This window comes from Callorhinus ursinus, unplaced genomic scaffold (assembly GCF_003265705.2).
Source record: "Callorhinus ursinus isolate GAN/ISIS: 27379988/994484 unplaced genomic scaffold, GSC_fseal_2.0 scaffold24, whole genome shotgun sequence".
Lineage (NCBI taxonomy): Eukaryota > Metazoa > Chordata > Mammalia > Carnivora > Otariidae > Callorhinus > Callorhinus ursinus.
The window spans coordinates 18,608,436-18,622,596 of NW_027397086.1; the positions used below are offsets into that span (position 1 = coordinate 18,608,436).

Genomic DNA, 14,161 nt, shown 5'->3' on the forward strand with positions numbered 1-14,161 from the left:
GCCTGGTTTGTATTAATGCTGAACTTGCAACTCCTTTCATTTATGTCAGTATTTCACCTTCTGTGCTAGCAGCAGGGTATGAAGAAGACGTGCGGGTTTGCTTCCAGTGCAGAAAAAATAATGATGATTTAAAACAGTGCTTGTTGAAAGTTAGGGAAAGAAAAATGCATTATTTGTGAAGGAGTACTGATTTTTTTTTTTCTCTTGGCGTTTTTGGGTTATAAATTCACATTAGTGATACAGCCAGTATACAAACCACAGTTGTAGCAACCAGAGGAGGAAACAGGATATGGCCCCTTTTGTAAGATACTCATAGTATTCCCAAGGAGGCAGGGGAAAACTCCATTCATCTGCAGTTTATTCAGAATGTTCTTTTCTTTTGCTTGTCATTTTGGAATGGATTTAACTGGATTTAATGGATTTAACTGTTGCTAAAAAGTTACAGGAACAATAGCCTCATAGCTAGAAATCATCTGTTTCTTCACAAAACAAGTTCGCCCAGATCAGCCATGTGACCTTCCCCAGCAGTGTCCAGCCCTCTGACCTGAGTCCTGTTGGAACAGCGTCTCTTTGGGACTGAAAAGAATTCATGTTCTAAGTCCTTCCTGCTATTTCTCTCAAGTTTGTTGCCTGCTATAACGTTGGGTCCTTTTTCCTTTTAAACCAGATCCTGCAAAGTAAACTTAAAAACCCAAATCCTTTCGACAGAGACTTCAATGTGCAGATTTGGGATAAAATAAGCCACACATGTTTGACCAGTATCATGATATATCATTACATAATTAAAAAAAAAACTGACGAGGGATGATTTGAGTTTTCTCACTGGTAAAGCTAGGCTAGTTGTGCGAGTGATTAAACCGTTTTCAGTATTATTCCAGCTGAGCCTCAGAAGATTCTTAAATTTATGTTTGATTTTTTTGTGTGTGTGTTAATAGAATCAGATCTAAGTCTATTTTTTTCTATCTGCATTTAATACATTTTTATCAGTTTACCGATATTTTAGGAATAATGTGTCATCATTAATTTCCATTAAAAAGCATTGATTAAAAACATGCTTTTGTTTATGTAGTTACTAAGTGCAGCTAGTTATTTGTGATTCTTGTTCACGTGATGTCCACACTTCACTGAGGCACCAAATATATCTGGATTTGCTTCCCAGCCCAGCGGGTTGCTGGTCCTCTGGCTCTCTTGGGCCACTTATTTGATTCTCTGAGTCTCAGATTGATGAGGATATAAATATTTTCACCATAATGGCTTTGTAGGGATTGAATGATGCTCTAAGGTAAAGTGGTCAAGGTGGCAAAATATTCAGTGGAATCTAGCGTGCTCCCTTTTGCATCTACTTAAGACCAGTGATGAGGTGTTGTTTTATGTTCCCACATCACCCTGGAGAAATCTCACAAAGGTGAAGAAAATACTACAAGGGAGTATGCACATTTCTTGCACTATAGTGTCAATGGAAATGTATACCTACTGTCCAAAACCTAGAATGAATTTGAGCTCTTTATAATACATGCTGCACTCCAGAGTGTTTTAATCAGTCTTGTGAATGACTTTGGATCAAAGAAATGAATCAAATAACCAACAGAAGTAGAGCCTCTATTTCCTTAGTACCTCACATTCATGCTTAGAATATGGTGCTTTTGAAAATTTCTGTTAAAATTTTTTTTAAAAGATAATAGGGCTCGGGGTGCCTGGGTGGCTCAGTTGGTTAAGCGACTGCCTTCAGCTCAGGTCATGATCCTGGAGTCCCAGGATCGAGTCCCGCATCGGGCTCCCTGCTCGGCAGGGAGTCTGCTTCTCCCTCTGCCCCTCCCCCCTCTCATGTGCTCTCTCTCTCTCATTCTCTCTCTCAAATAAATAAATAAAATCTGTATCCCTTAAAAAAAAAAAGAGAGATAATAGGGCTCAAAGCCCAAGAAGTGCAAATGAGTATAACTAGATATAAAGCACTCTACTACTCTTAGCCCTTCCTGAAGTTAGCCTCTGCTACATTCTTGAATATCTTTCTATTGAGAGTAGATAGATAGATAGATGAATGGACGTAGTAAAGATGTAGGTATAATATTTTCACTCATTGGGACATATCTTTAGGATAAATTACTAGAAAAGGAATTGCCGCATCAAAGGCCATGTGCATTTACAATTTTTATTTTGACAAATCGCCCTCTGTAGAGGATATATTTATCCTCCCCCATATAAATACATATATTCTTATCACCAATGCCTATATTCTTTTTTGTTTGTTTTTATTTTTGGTTTTTAACTGAGGAAAAATTGGTATATAACATTATATTAATTTCAGGCGTACAACATAGTAGTTGGGTCTTTGTACATACTACAGAGTGATGAGCACAAGAAGTTTAGTTACCATACAGTTGGCCCCCTTCACCCGTTTTGCCCACCCTCCAGCCCCCTTCCCCTCTGATAACCACCAGTCTGTTCTCTGTATCTTTGAGTTTTGTTTTTTAGATTCCACATATAAGTGAAATCATACAGTCTCTGACTTATTTCAGTTATCATAATAGCCTCAACAATGCCTATGTTCTTTAGCAGTACCATTTATTACCTTTTTAATCATAATTTGATAGGTAAAAATGATATTTCAGTGCAGTTTCGATGAAGTACTTTTATTATGAATGATATTAGTTATGTCTTGGGGCCATTTTCTTTCCTTTTCTGTGAACTGTCTTTTCATATCCTTTACCTATGTGAAATTAGACTCTTGGTCTTGTTATTAAGATATTTAAATATATATTAGGAAAATAAGACCTTCATCTGTAGTTTCAATTGCGACTTTTTTCCAGCTTTATGTTTATCTTTTGGCTTTTCTTACATTAGTTTTCATATGCAGGCATTTTACATTTTTCTGTAACCAAATCACTCCAAGATTATGAAAACATAGAATTTGCCATATATTGAATTCCCATGTGTATTTGCTGTATGTGGAAAATTGCATTTTAAGATAAGATTCCCCCCCAACCCGGAATTATTATCTTTTATGTTAAAGAAATATAATAAAAATATTTCTAAAAGAGTTGGAGGAGACCAATATAGGTTATAGAAATGGATTGTATTAAAGATCACACAATATCTAAGACTAGAGTAAGGCATCATAGCTCATTTGATACCTTTGGAGGTCTTGCCTGGTGAATAGAGATGAATGATTTTAATTGGCACATTAGTTGTTTGCCTGTAAATGGATGCTTCTAAAAGCCTGAAACTAGCCCTTCTTTTAATTGGTCCCTTTAAGACAACTTTAGTTTGGTGAGAACATCTGTGAGATACTTTGGAACTGGCTTTAGGCATATTCCATTTGCATGGCTAATTGCTTTTTAGCATTCCTGGGCATGTCTGTCATAGATGATAGGCATATCTTGTCCAACAGTACAGAGTTACACTCTTTTATTTTATTATTATTTTTATTATTTTATTTAAATTAAAGTTAGTTAACATATAGTGTAGTATTGGTTTCCGGAGTAGAATTTAGTGATTCATCACTTACATACAACACCCAGTGCTCATCCCAACAAGTGCCCTCGTTGATGCCCATCACCCATTTCACCCACCCCCAACTCCCTTCCCCTCCAGCAACTCTCAGGTTGTTCTCTATAGTTAAGAGTCTCTTATGGTTTGCCTCTCTCTCTATTTTTATCTTATTTTATTTTTCCTCCCCTTCCCTTATGTTCATCCGTTTTGTTTCTTAAATTCCACATATGAATGAAATCATATGGTATTTGTCTTTCTCTGACTGCCTTATTTCGCTTCGCATAATGCACTCTAGTTCCATCCATGTTGTTGCAAATGGCAAGATTTCGTTCTTTTTGATGACTGAGTAATATTCCACTGTGTGTGTGTGTGTGTGTGTGTGTGTGTGTGTGTGTGTGTGTGTGTATATATACCGCATCTTCTTTATCCATTCATCGTCAGGTGATGTACATTTGGGCTCTTTCCATAATTTGGCTACTGTTGATAGTGCTGCTATAAACATTTGGTGCATGTGCCCCTTTGAAGCACTATGTTTGTATCCTTTGGATAAATACCTAGTAGTGAAATTGCTGAGTTATACAGTAGTTCTATTTTTAACTTTTTGAGGAATCTCCATACTATTTTCCAGGTGGCTCTACCAGTTTGCATTCCCACCAACAGTGCAAAAGGGCTCCCCTTTCTCTGCATCCTCACCAACATCTGTTGTTTCCTGAGTTGTTTATTTTAGCCCTTCTAACAGGTGTGAGGTGGTATTTCATTGTGGTTTTGATTTGTATTTCCCTGATGATGAGTGATGTTGAACATCTTTTCATGCATCTGTTAGCCATTTGTATGTCTTCTTTGGACAAATGTCTGTTCATATCTTCTGCCCATTTCTTAACTGTACTATTTATTTTTTGGGTGTTGATTTTGATGAGTTCTTTTTTTTTTTAAATTTTACTTTATTTGAGAAAGAGAGAGATAGAGCATGAGCGGGGGGAGGGAGGGGTAGAGGGAGAGGGAGAAGCAGACTGCCCCCTGAGCAGGGAATCTGATGCAGGGCTTGATCCCAGGATCTTGGGATCCTGACCTGAGCTGAAAGCCAACGTTTAACCAACTGAGTCATCTAGGCACCCCAATGAGTTCTTTATAGATTTTGGATACTAGTCCTTTATCAGATATGTTATTTGCAAATATCTTCACCCATTCCATCGGTTGCCTTTAGTTTTGTTGATTGTTTCCTTCTCTGTGCAAAGATTTTTATCTTGATGAGGTCCCAATAGTTCATTTTTGCTTTTGTTTCCCTTGCCTCTAGAGATGTGTCTAGTAAGAAGTTGCTGCATCTGAGGTCAAAGAGGTTCTACCTTTTTTTCCCTCTAGGATTTTGATGGTTTCCTGTCTTACATTTAGGTCTTTCATCCATTTTGAATTTATTTTTGTGTATGGTGTAAGAAAGTGGTCTGGTTTCATTCTTCTGCATGTTGCTATCCAGTTTTCCCAACACCATTTGTTGAAGAGACTATCTTTTTTCCATTGGATATTCTTTTTTTTTTTTTTTTGAGAGGGAGAGAGTAGGGGGCTAGGGACAGAGGGAGAGGGAGACAGAATCTTAAGTAGGCTCCACACCCATTCTGGAGCCTGACATGGGACTCGATCTCATAACCCTGAGATCAGGACCTGAGCCGAAATCAGGAGTTGGATGCTTAACTGACTAAGCCACCCAGGCGCCCCTCCATTGGATATTCTTTCCTGCTTTGTTGAAGATTAGTTGACCACAGAGTTGTGAGTTCATTTCTGTGTTCTCTATTCCATTCCATTGATCTATGAGTCTGTTTTTGTGCCAGTACCATACTGTCTTGATGATTACAGCTTTGTAACACAGCTTGAAGTCTGGGATTGTGATGCCTCCCACTTTGTTTTTCTTTTACCTTGGCTTTTCTTTTTCTTTTACCTTGGCTATTTGGGGTCTTTTCTGGTTCTATACAAATTTTAGGATTATTTGTTCTAGCTGTGTGAAAATGCTGGTGTTATTTTGATAGGGATTGCATGGAATATGTAGATTGCTTTGGGTGGTATAGACATTTTAACAACATTTGTTCTTCCAATCCAAGAGCATGAAATTTTTCTCCATTTCTTTGTGTCTTCTTGAATTTCTTTCATAAATGTTCTGTAGTTTTCAGCATGTAGATCTTTTACCTCTTTGGTTAGGTTTATTCCTAGGTATCTTATGATTTTTGGTGCAATTGCAAATGGGATGGATTCCTTGATTTCTCTTTCTGCTGCTTCATTATTTGTGTATAGAAGTGCGACAGAGTTCTTCTTCTTTTTAAAAATGTAACAGATTTCTGTATGTTGATTTTATATCCTGCAACTTTGCTGAATTCATGTATCAGTTCTAGCAATTTTCTTCTGTGGAGTCTTTCAGGTGTTCGGGTGTTCTACATAGAATATCATGTTGTCTGCAAAGAGTGAAAGTTTGACTTCTTCTTTGCCAATTTGGATGCCTTTTATTTTTTGTTGTCTGATTGTTGAGGCTAGGACTTCCAGTACTATGTTGAACAACAGTGGTAAGAGTGGACATCCCTTCCTGACTTCACGGGAAAAGCTCTCAATTTTTCCCCCACTGAGGATGATATTAGCCTTGGGTCTTTAGTATATGGACTTTATGATGTTGAGGTATGTTCCTTCTATCCCTACTTTCTTGAGGGTTTTTATTAAGAAAGGATGTTGTATTTTGTCAAATGCTTTTTCTGTATCTATTGAGAGGATCATATGATTCTTATCCTTTCTTTTATTTCTTTTCTTTTTTAAAAAGTTTTATTTATTTGAGAGAAAGAGAATGTGGGGGGGAGGGGCAGAAGGAGAGGGAGTGAGAGAATCTCAAGCAGATTCCCTGCTGAGCATGGAGCCTGATGTGGGGATTGATCTCACCATCCTGAGGTCATGACCTGAGCTGAAATCAAGAGTTGGATGCTTAACCAACTGAGCCACCCAGGCACTCTATCCTTTCTTTTATTAATGTGGTGTATTACATTGATCAATTTGTGGATATTGAACCGCTCCTGCAGCCCAGGAATAAATCCCACTTGATCATGGAGAATAATCCCTTCAATGTACTGTTGGATTAGATTAGCTAGTACTTGTTGAGAATTTTTGCATCCATGTTCATCAGGGATATTGGTCTTTAAGTCTCCTTTTTAGTGGGGTCTTTGGGTTTGAAATCAAGGTAATGCTGGCCTTATAGAATGAGTTTGGAAGTTTTCCTTCCAGTTCTATTTTTTGGTACAGCTTCAGAAGAAGAGGTATTAATTCATCTTTAAATGTCTTAGTAGAGTTCTCCTGGGAAGCCATCTGGCCCTGGACTCTTATTTGTTGGGAGATTTTTGATTACTGATTCAATTCCTTTGCTGGTTATGGATCTGTTCAAATTTTCTATTTCTTCCTGGTTCAGTTTTGGTAGTTTATATTTTTCTAGGAATTTATTCATTTCTTCCTGATTGCCCAATTTGTTGGCATATAATTGCTCATAATATTCTCTTATAATTGTTTGTATTTCTGTGGTGTTGGTTTTAATCTCTCTTTCATTCATGATTTTATTTATTTGGGTCCTTTCTCTTTTCTTTTTGATAAGGCTGGCTAGAGGTTTATCACTTTTGTTAATTATTACAAAGAACCAACTCCTAGTTTTGTTGATCTGTTCTACTGTTTTGTTTGTTTCTCTAGCTTTTATTTCTGCTCTAATCTTAATTATTTCCCTTCTACTGCTGGTTTTTGACTTTATTTGCTGTTCTTTTTCCAGCTACTTTAGGTGTAAGGTTAGGTTGTGTATTTGAGACTTTTCTTGTTTCTTGAGGAGGCCTGTATTGCTATATACTTCCCTCTTATGACCACCTTTGCTGCTTCCCAAAGGTTTTGGACTGTAGTGTTTTCATTTTCATTTGCTTGCATGTCTTTTTTTTATTTCTTCTTTAATTTCCTGGTTAGCCCATTCATTCTTTAGTAGAATGTTCTTTAACCTCCATGTATTTGTGGTCTTTCCAAATTTTTTACTGTGGTTGACTTCAAGTTTTATAGTGTTGTGGTCTGAAAATAGGCACGGTATAATCTCAATCTTTTTGTACCAGTTGAGGCCTGATTTGTGACCCAGTATGTGATCTATTCTGGAGAATGTTCCATGTTCCATGTGTGTTCGAAAAGAATATGTATTCTGCTGCTTTAGGATGAAATGCTCTGATTATATCTGTTAAGTCCATCTGGTCCAGTGTGTCATTCAAAACCCTTGTTTTCTTGTTGATCTTCTGCTTAGATGATCTGTCCATTGCTGTGAGTGGGGTGTTAATGTCCCCTACCATTATTGTATTATTATCAATGAGTTTCTTTAGGTTTGTTATTAATTGATTTATATATTTGGCTGCTCTCAAGTTGAGGGCATAAATATGTATAATTGTTAGAACTTCTGGTTGGATAGACCCCTTTATTATCATATATTGCCCTTCATCTCTTATTATAGTCTTTGGTTTAAAATCTACTTTGTTCTGATATAATGATCACTACTCCGGCTTTCTTGTGATGTCTGTTGGCATGATAGATGGTTCTCCATCCCCTCACTTTCAATCTGGAGGTGTTTTTGGATCTAAAATGAGTCTCTTGTAAGCAGCATATCAATGGGTCTTTTTTTTTTTTTTAAATCCATTCTGATACCCTATATCTTTTGATTGGAGCATTTAGTACATTTATATTCAGAGTAATTATTGATAGCTATGAATTTAGTGCCATTATATTACCTGTAAAGTCACTGTTCTTGTAGATTGTCTCTGTCTCTGTTCCTTTCTAGTCTTTGTTGCTTTTGGTCTCTCTTTTCTGCTCAAAGGGTCCCCTTTAATATTTCTTGCAGAGCTGGTCTAGTGTTCACATACTCCTTTAGTTTTTGCTTGTCTTGGAAACTATTTATCTCTCCTTCTATGCTGAATGACAGCCTTGATGGATATAGTATTCTTGGCTGCACTTTTTTTTCCCCACTTAGCATGTGGAAAATATGCCTTTCTCTTCTGGTCTGCCAACTTTTTATGGACAGGTCTGTTGCTAACCTTATGCATCTACCCTTGTAGGTTAAGGACCTTTTCTCCCTGAGCTGCTTTTAGAATTCTCTCTTTATCTTTGTATTTTGCAAGTTTCACTATGATATGTCTTGGTGTTGACCTGTTTTTGTTGATTTTGAGGGGAGTTCTCTGTGGCTCTTGGACTTGAATGCCTGTTTCCTTCCCCAGATTAGGGAAGTTCTCAGCTATAATTTGTTCGAATAAACCTTCCACCCCTTTTTTCCTGCTCTTCTTCTTCTGGGACTCCTGTGATATGATATTATTGCCTTTTGTGGAGTTGCTGAGTTCCCTAAGTCAGTATTCGTGATCTAATAGTTTTCTTTCCCTTTTCTTTTCAGCTTCATTATTTTCCATAATTTTATCTTCTATATCACCTATTCGTTCCTCTGCTTCTTCCGTCCTTATTGTGATTATATACAGTTGGTTTTGCATCTCAGTTTTGGTGTCTTCTCTAGGATCTTCTATGCTTCTTTCAAGCCCAGCTAGTATTCTTATGACTGTTGTTCTAAATTCTTGTCCAGATATATTGCTTATATCTGTTCTGAGCAAATTCCTGGTTGTGATTTCTTCTTGATCTTTCTTTTGGGCAGAATTCATCCATCTTGTCATTCTCTCTTTTGTGTGTTATGAAAGCTTGTTGTTTTCTGCTCCTGAGAGTAATACTATATTAAGCAGGGGTCATACACTATCCAGGGCCCAGCAGTTCAGGAAGTGTTTCTGGTGTATGCTGTGTGCACTCTGCTGGTGTGTTTTGGTTGCTCTTTCCTGCAGTTCAGTCCTCTGAAGGGTTCCTCCTTGCTTGCAGTGGGGAATGTTTGGATCTTTAGGTGTGCTTTGATTTGTCTGTTAAGATAAGCCTGATTTAAAAAAAAAAAAAAAAAGCCTGATCCAAGAAAAGAGATAAGGAAAAGGAAAGAAAAACAAGCAAACAAACAAAAAGCTATAAGCCTGATTCCAAAAGAGAAAGAAGGAAAAAAGAAAAAAAAAAAAAAAGCCTGATCCAAAAAACAGGAAAGGCAACAAACCAACCAACAAATGAACAAAAAACTATAAGCCTGATTAAAAAAAAAGAAAAAGCAAGCAAGCAAGCAAGCAAGCGTGGCCCTATTTCCACCAGAATTGAAGCTGCTTTGGAGAGCTCTATAATCAGTAGATGTGAGGGCCTGTGTTGGTCCTCTGAGGGAGAGGCCTGCTGCTCTGGCTCACAGTCAGACCTGCTCCGGTAAAGATGCCCCTGTGGGGCACAGGGGTGTGGGGTTTGGTGTAAGGGACTCCAGCCTCCATTGGAGGCGCTGTTTCTCGCTGAAGTCTGTGCTGGTGGTCAGGGCTGGCAGATGGTGTCACCCTGCCCTCTCCTCTCTGCCGAGGGGAATGCCCTGCTGGCGCTGTTCAGGAAGCCCTCACAGAAGAGTGAACAATCTCCCCTCCTGTGTCCCGGGCTTTCTTCAGGTCCCTGCCCTCAACCTGTCTGTGCTGGCCATCGGCATGCCCGGCGCCATAGTTCTGTGTTTTATCTCTGGCTGGCCCCTGGCATTCCAAACTCCAAATCTTAAAGGACCCGGCAAGGCACAGACCCACTGCCTGCCCGGGAGGAGAGCCTCGCCGCACACACGGCGTCATTCTGGAGTCTAGGGTGAAGCACAGTGGGAAGTTGAGACCAGCTTAGCTGCCCTCTGAGCATGTCTCTGTCCCCTGCTGTTGAACAGCGGCCCAGCGGTGCCCAGTGGGCCCTCTGTCCTTGCAGAGGCACTGCACCCTCTTCCAAATGTCGTCCAGGGAGGGGAATGTTCTCTCCCAGTGTGATGCAGGGGATCCCCATACCGTGGCGCCTTGTGCAAACCTTACATGCTGCTCTCTCCCCTGCTTCCCTGACTTCTCTCCATGAAAAGTCTCTCCCTCCCTTCCGTGGCACCCCGGCTTTTCTCTCCCCCAATTCACATCTCTGAACCTCGCATCTGCCACATTCTCTCCCTCCAATTGTGCAGATTGTTTTCTTAATCCTCAGATCGATTTCCTAGTTGTTCAAAATGATTTGGTATTGATCTAGCTGTGTTAGAGGGATGAGGCAAAGCCAGGGTCTTCCTCCTACTCCCTCCCAAAGTTACACTCTTAATGTTAAGGTTAGAGAAATGTGTTTCTGATGACCTTGTTTCCATTATTGATATATGTGTGTGTCCTTTAAAGGACAGTAATGTACCTCAGCAGATAATTTTCAAAATATTTCTTATAAACCACTAGAGCCCAATCTGATGAGGTTTCTCTACATTATTTGCAGAACTTCAGACTATCATGTGCTTCTATCTGTAAATATTCAAGTGGTGTTATTGGGAGAAATTTTGATTTGTAAAAAGTCCCTGTAGAAATCTACTTGAAAACAATTTACGTAATTGTAAAAAAAATTCTCAGTGATTAAAAAGGGCTAGAGAAAGGTGAGGGGTAGGTTCTCTTTACTGGTTTCTTCTCAGCCCCTCTTAGAAGTCTCTGGCTTGTATTACTACAAGCTACCTATGGCTTTACCTAACAGTTGTAACTTAAGGCCACCAGGGCTGATTTCTTCTGAGTGAAGTTTGCTGGATTGCACTTTTCCCAATAAATATAGAGTCTGATTTATTTCATGTTAAGCAGACAAAGATTCCCTTTGAAACATGTAGTCTGACCGCCAAACACTAGACTCATTGTCTCTGAAACAATAAGCGCCACATTCAGTCTTTAGGAATGGTGAGCGATTTGCTTGTATTCAAGAACCAAAGAAGTTTTACACAGCCAGAAAAGTGATGCACAGCTGAGTTTTCAATAATGCTAATACTGTGTGTATGAGTGCAACTTAACACTGTGGTGTGTACTGTGTTGTACCCTGGCTGGTAGATGCCACTCATGGATCAGCCTTGCACTGACTGCTCACGATGAATTATTTACAGCGTATGCTAACAGAAACCGATCACTTCAAATGGAAGTAGAAAGGATTTCTATTTATGTTTCATTTTTGCATATGAGTATATAGAATTAGATTATATTTGTTATATATATTCCAGATGTTATGTGGCATTCAAAATTAGGGATTGCCTTGTGTCATGTTCTGCAGATGCCAACCCTGAACTGAGTATTTATGTGCAAGTGATTTATTTAGGGACTTGCTCTCAGGAGAAACAGGTAAGGGAGTAGGAGAAACGGATCAGTGAAAAGAAGGAATCCAAGCAAGGGTACAATTTCTGGCACCATTCTAGCCTCAGCTGGATTGTATGGGAAAGCTTTGGAGAACAAATTATAGCTCATATTTTGTCCCAACTGGAAAGAGAGCTGGACTTTCATAAGTCATTCAGTGGCTCAGAGCCACCCAAACTAAACCCAGTCTCTCAGATACTTTCAGCCTTTTGCACAGGCAGGCAGGCAAAAGGGTGTCTGTGGCTGAGGGCAGTCTTCTGAAGATAGACACTGATGGGGCCCAGGGAGGCAAGCGCACAAAGGAGCTGCGGATGGGGATGGGTACCGAGAAATGGCCCAAGGGTTTCAAGGGGATCTGGGTTCAATATCAACAGTTGGTTGCTACAGGGATTACTTATTAATTCTGATTAAATGATCCTTAGTCATTAAACAGTTCTTTTAGTGATTCTGATACAGTCCTTTTAAGAGAATTGTTAATAGGTATATTACTCTGATCAGATATTAGCTTAGCTAAGGGCTAAGGTATAGGGAAGCTTTCTCCTTATTATTTCTCAAACATACCAGATGTAGTGCTTCTTCTTTTTAAAGATTTTATTTATTTATTAGAGAGAGAGAGGGAGAGAGAGAACACAGGTGGGGAGGGGTGCAGAGGGAGAGGGAGAAGCAGGTTCCTGCAGAGCGGGGGGGAGCCCGATGTGGGACCCTGGGATCTTGACCCGAGCCGAAGGTAGTCACTTAACCAACTGAGCCACCCAGATGCCCATCAAACACACCAGATGTACTTCTGTCTCGCGGACTTTGTACCTGTTTCTTCTGCCTGGTTCTCGCCCCATGGATTGATTTTTGGTAAAAAGTGAGAAGAATGTGACTTCATGATAGAGGAATTGGCTATTTCACCCTGATCCAGTCTGGCCATCACTGACTAGACATTGTGTACCTCTTACTGTGATGCTATATGAGGTATACAACATCCTTGTGAAGTATTCTTTCCCCAGACTATTTAAACAGAATCTGTTCAAACCTGTCCCTAACTTCCGGTGTACAATATAAATACTATTGTTTTATATAGTCAATGTCTCTTGGGAACATTGGGTTTGCCGGCCTTTTTATCACCTGTTTTGCTCATCCTCTCTTCTTGCATCTCAGCCATTTCACCAGGAATAATTTTCCTTCTAAGTATATCTCTTAGCACTGCACTGATCAATATGGTAACCACCAGTCATATGGATATTGAGCACTTGAAATATAATTATTAGTCTGAATTGAGATTTGCTGTTAGTATAAAGTGCATACTGGATTTCAAACACCTAGTATAAAAAAGGGTAAAGTATCTCACTAATGATTTTTATATTGATTACATATTGAAATAATTTTTTGATCTGTTAGATTAAATAGACCATTATTAAAATTAATTTTACCTTTTTTGCATTTAAAAATGTGGCTTTATACTAGAGCATTTAAATTTACATATTGCTCATTATATTTCTAACGGACAACTTAGTTTTAGAATTTTCTTTAATGATGATCTAATGGCAGGTTCTTAAATTTTATTTTGTCTGAAAATGTCTTTATTTTACACTTGCTCTTGAAATCTTTTTTTACTGGATATATTTTGCTAGTTTTTTTCTCATACTGTTTCACTGTTTCTGGTTTCCATTTTTGCTGATGGGACATTAGTTAACATTTTCACTCCTTTGACACTGATTTGTCTTTCCAGTCTGGCTGTTGTTTGAAAAATCTTCTCCTGGTTTTAGATATTCTAATATTTCATTATGATGAAATCTAGGTATGGATTTCTTTTTATTTATACTACTTAGAATTCACTGGATTTCCCAAAACTGTGTATCAGTTTCTTCTGAGAAATTACCAGTCATTATCTCTTTAGATATTACCTTTTCTCCATTCTATTTCTCCCTTCCTTCTGAAACTCCAGTTAGACCTATGTTAGACACTTACTTTATCTTGTTTTTTTTTTCACCTACGTACTATGTTTTCCATATTTTTGTCTCTGTAAGGTGCATACTGCATTAATTCTTCATAACTACCTAACATTTTGCTAATACTATTATTTGTGTCTAATCTTCTGGTTCAACTTTTCCATGGAATTTGTTAGTTTCAGTGGCTTTATTAATATTTTTTGTTACTAGGAATACAATTTGGTTCTTTTCAGATTCGCTTATTTTTGTCTTAGTCTCTTCAGGCTGCTATAATAAAAATACCATAGGGTGGGTGGTTTAAATAACAAACATTTATTTCTCATAGCTCTGGAGGCTGGGAATTCTAAGATCAAGGTGCTGGCAGATTTGCATCTGGTGAGAGCCTGCTTCCTGGTTCATAGATGGCTGTCTTCTCTCTGTGTCCTCACATGGAAGAAGGGCTGAAGGAGTCCACTGGGGTCTCTTTTTTAAGGGCACTAATCCATTCATGAGGGC

General features: G+C 38.6%; 1 protein-coding gene across 1 annotated transcript in view; it reads left to right on the plus strand.

Moving 5' to 3' along the window:
- OR2K2 (olfactory receptor family 2 subfamily K member 2) overlaps nt 1–14,161 on the plus strand; it is a 136,854-nt gene that overhangs the window by 18,691 nt on the left and 104,002 nt on the right. The gene's annotated exons all lie outside the window — the stretch shown is intronic.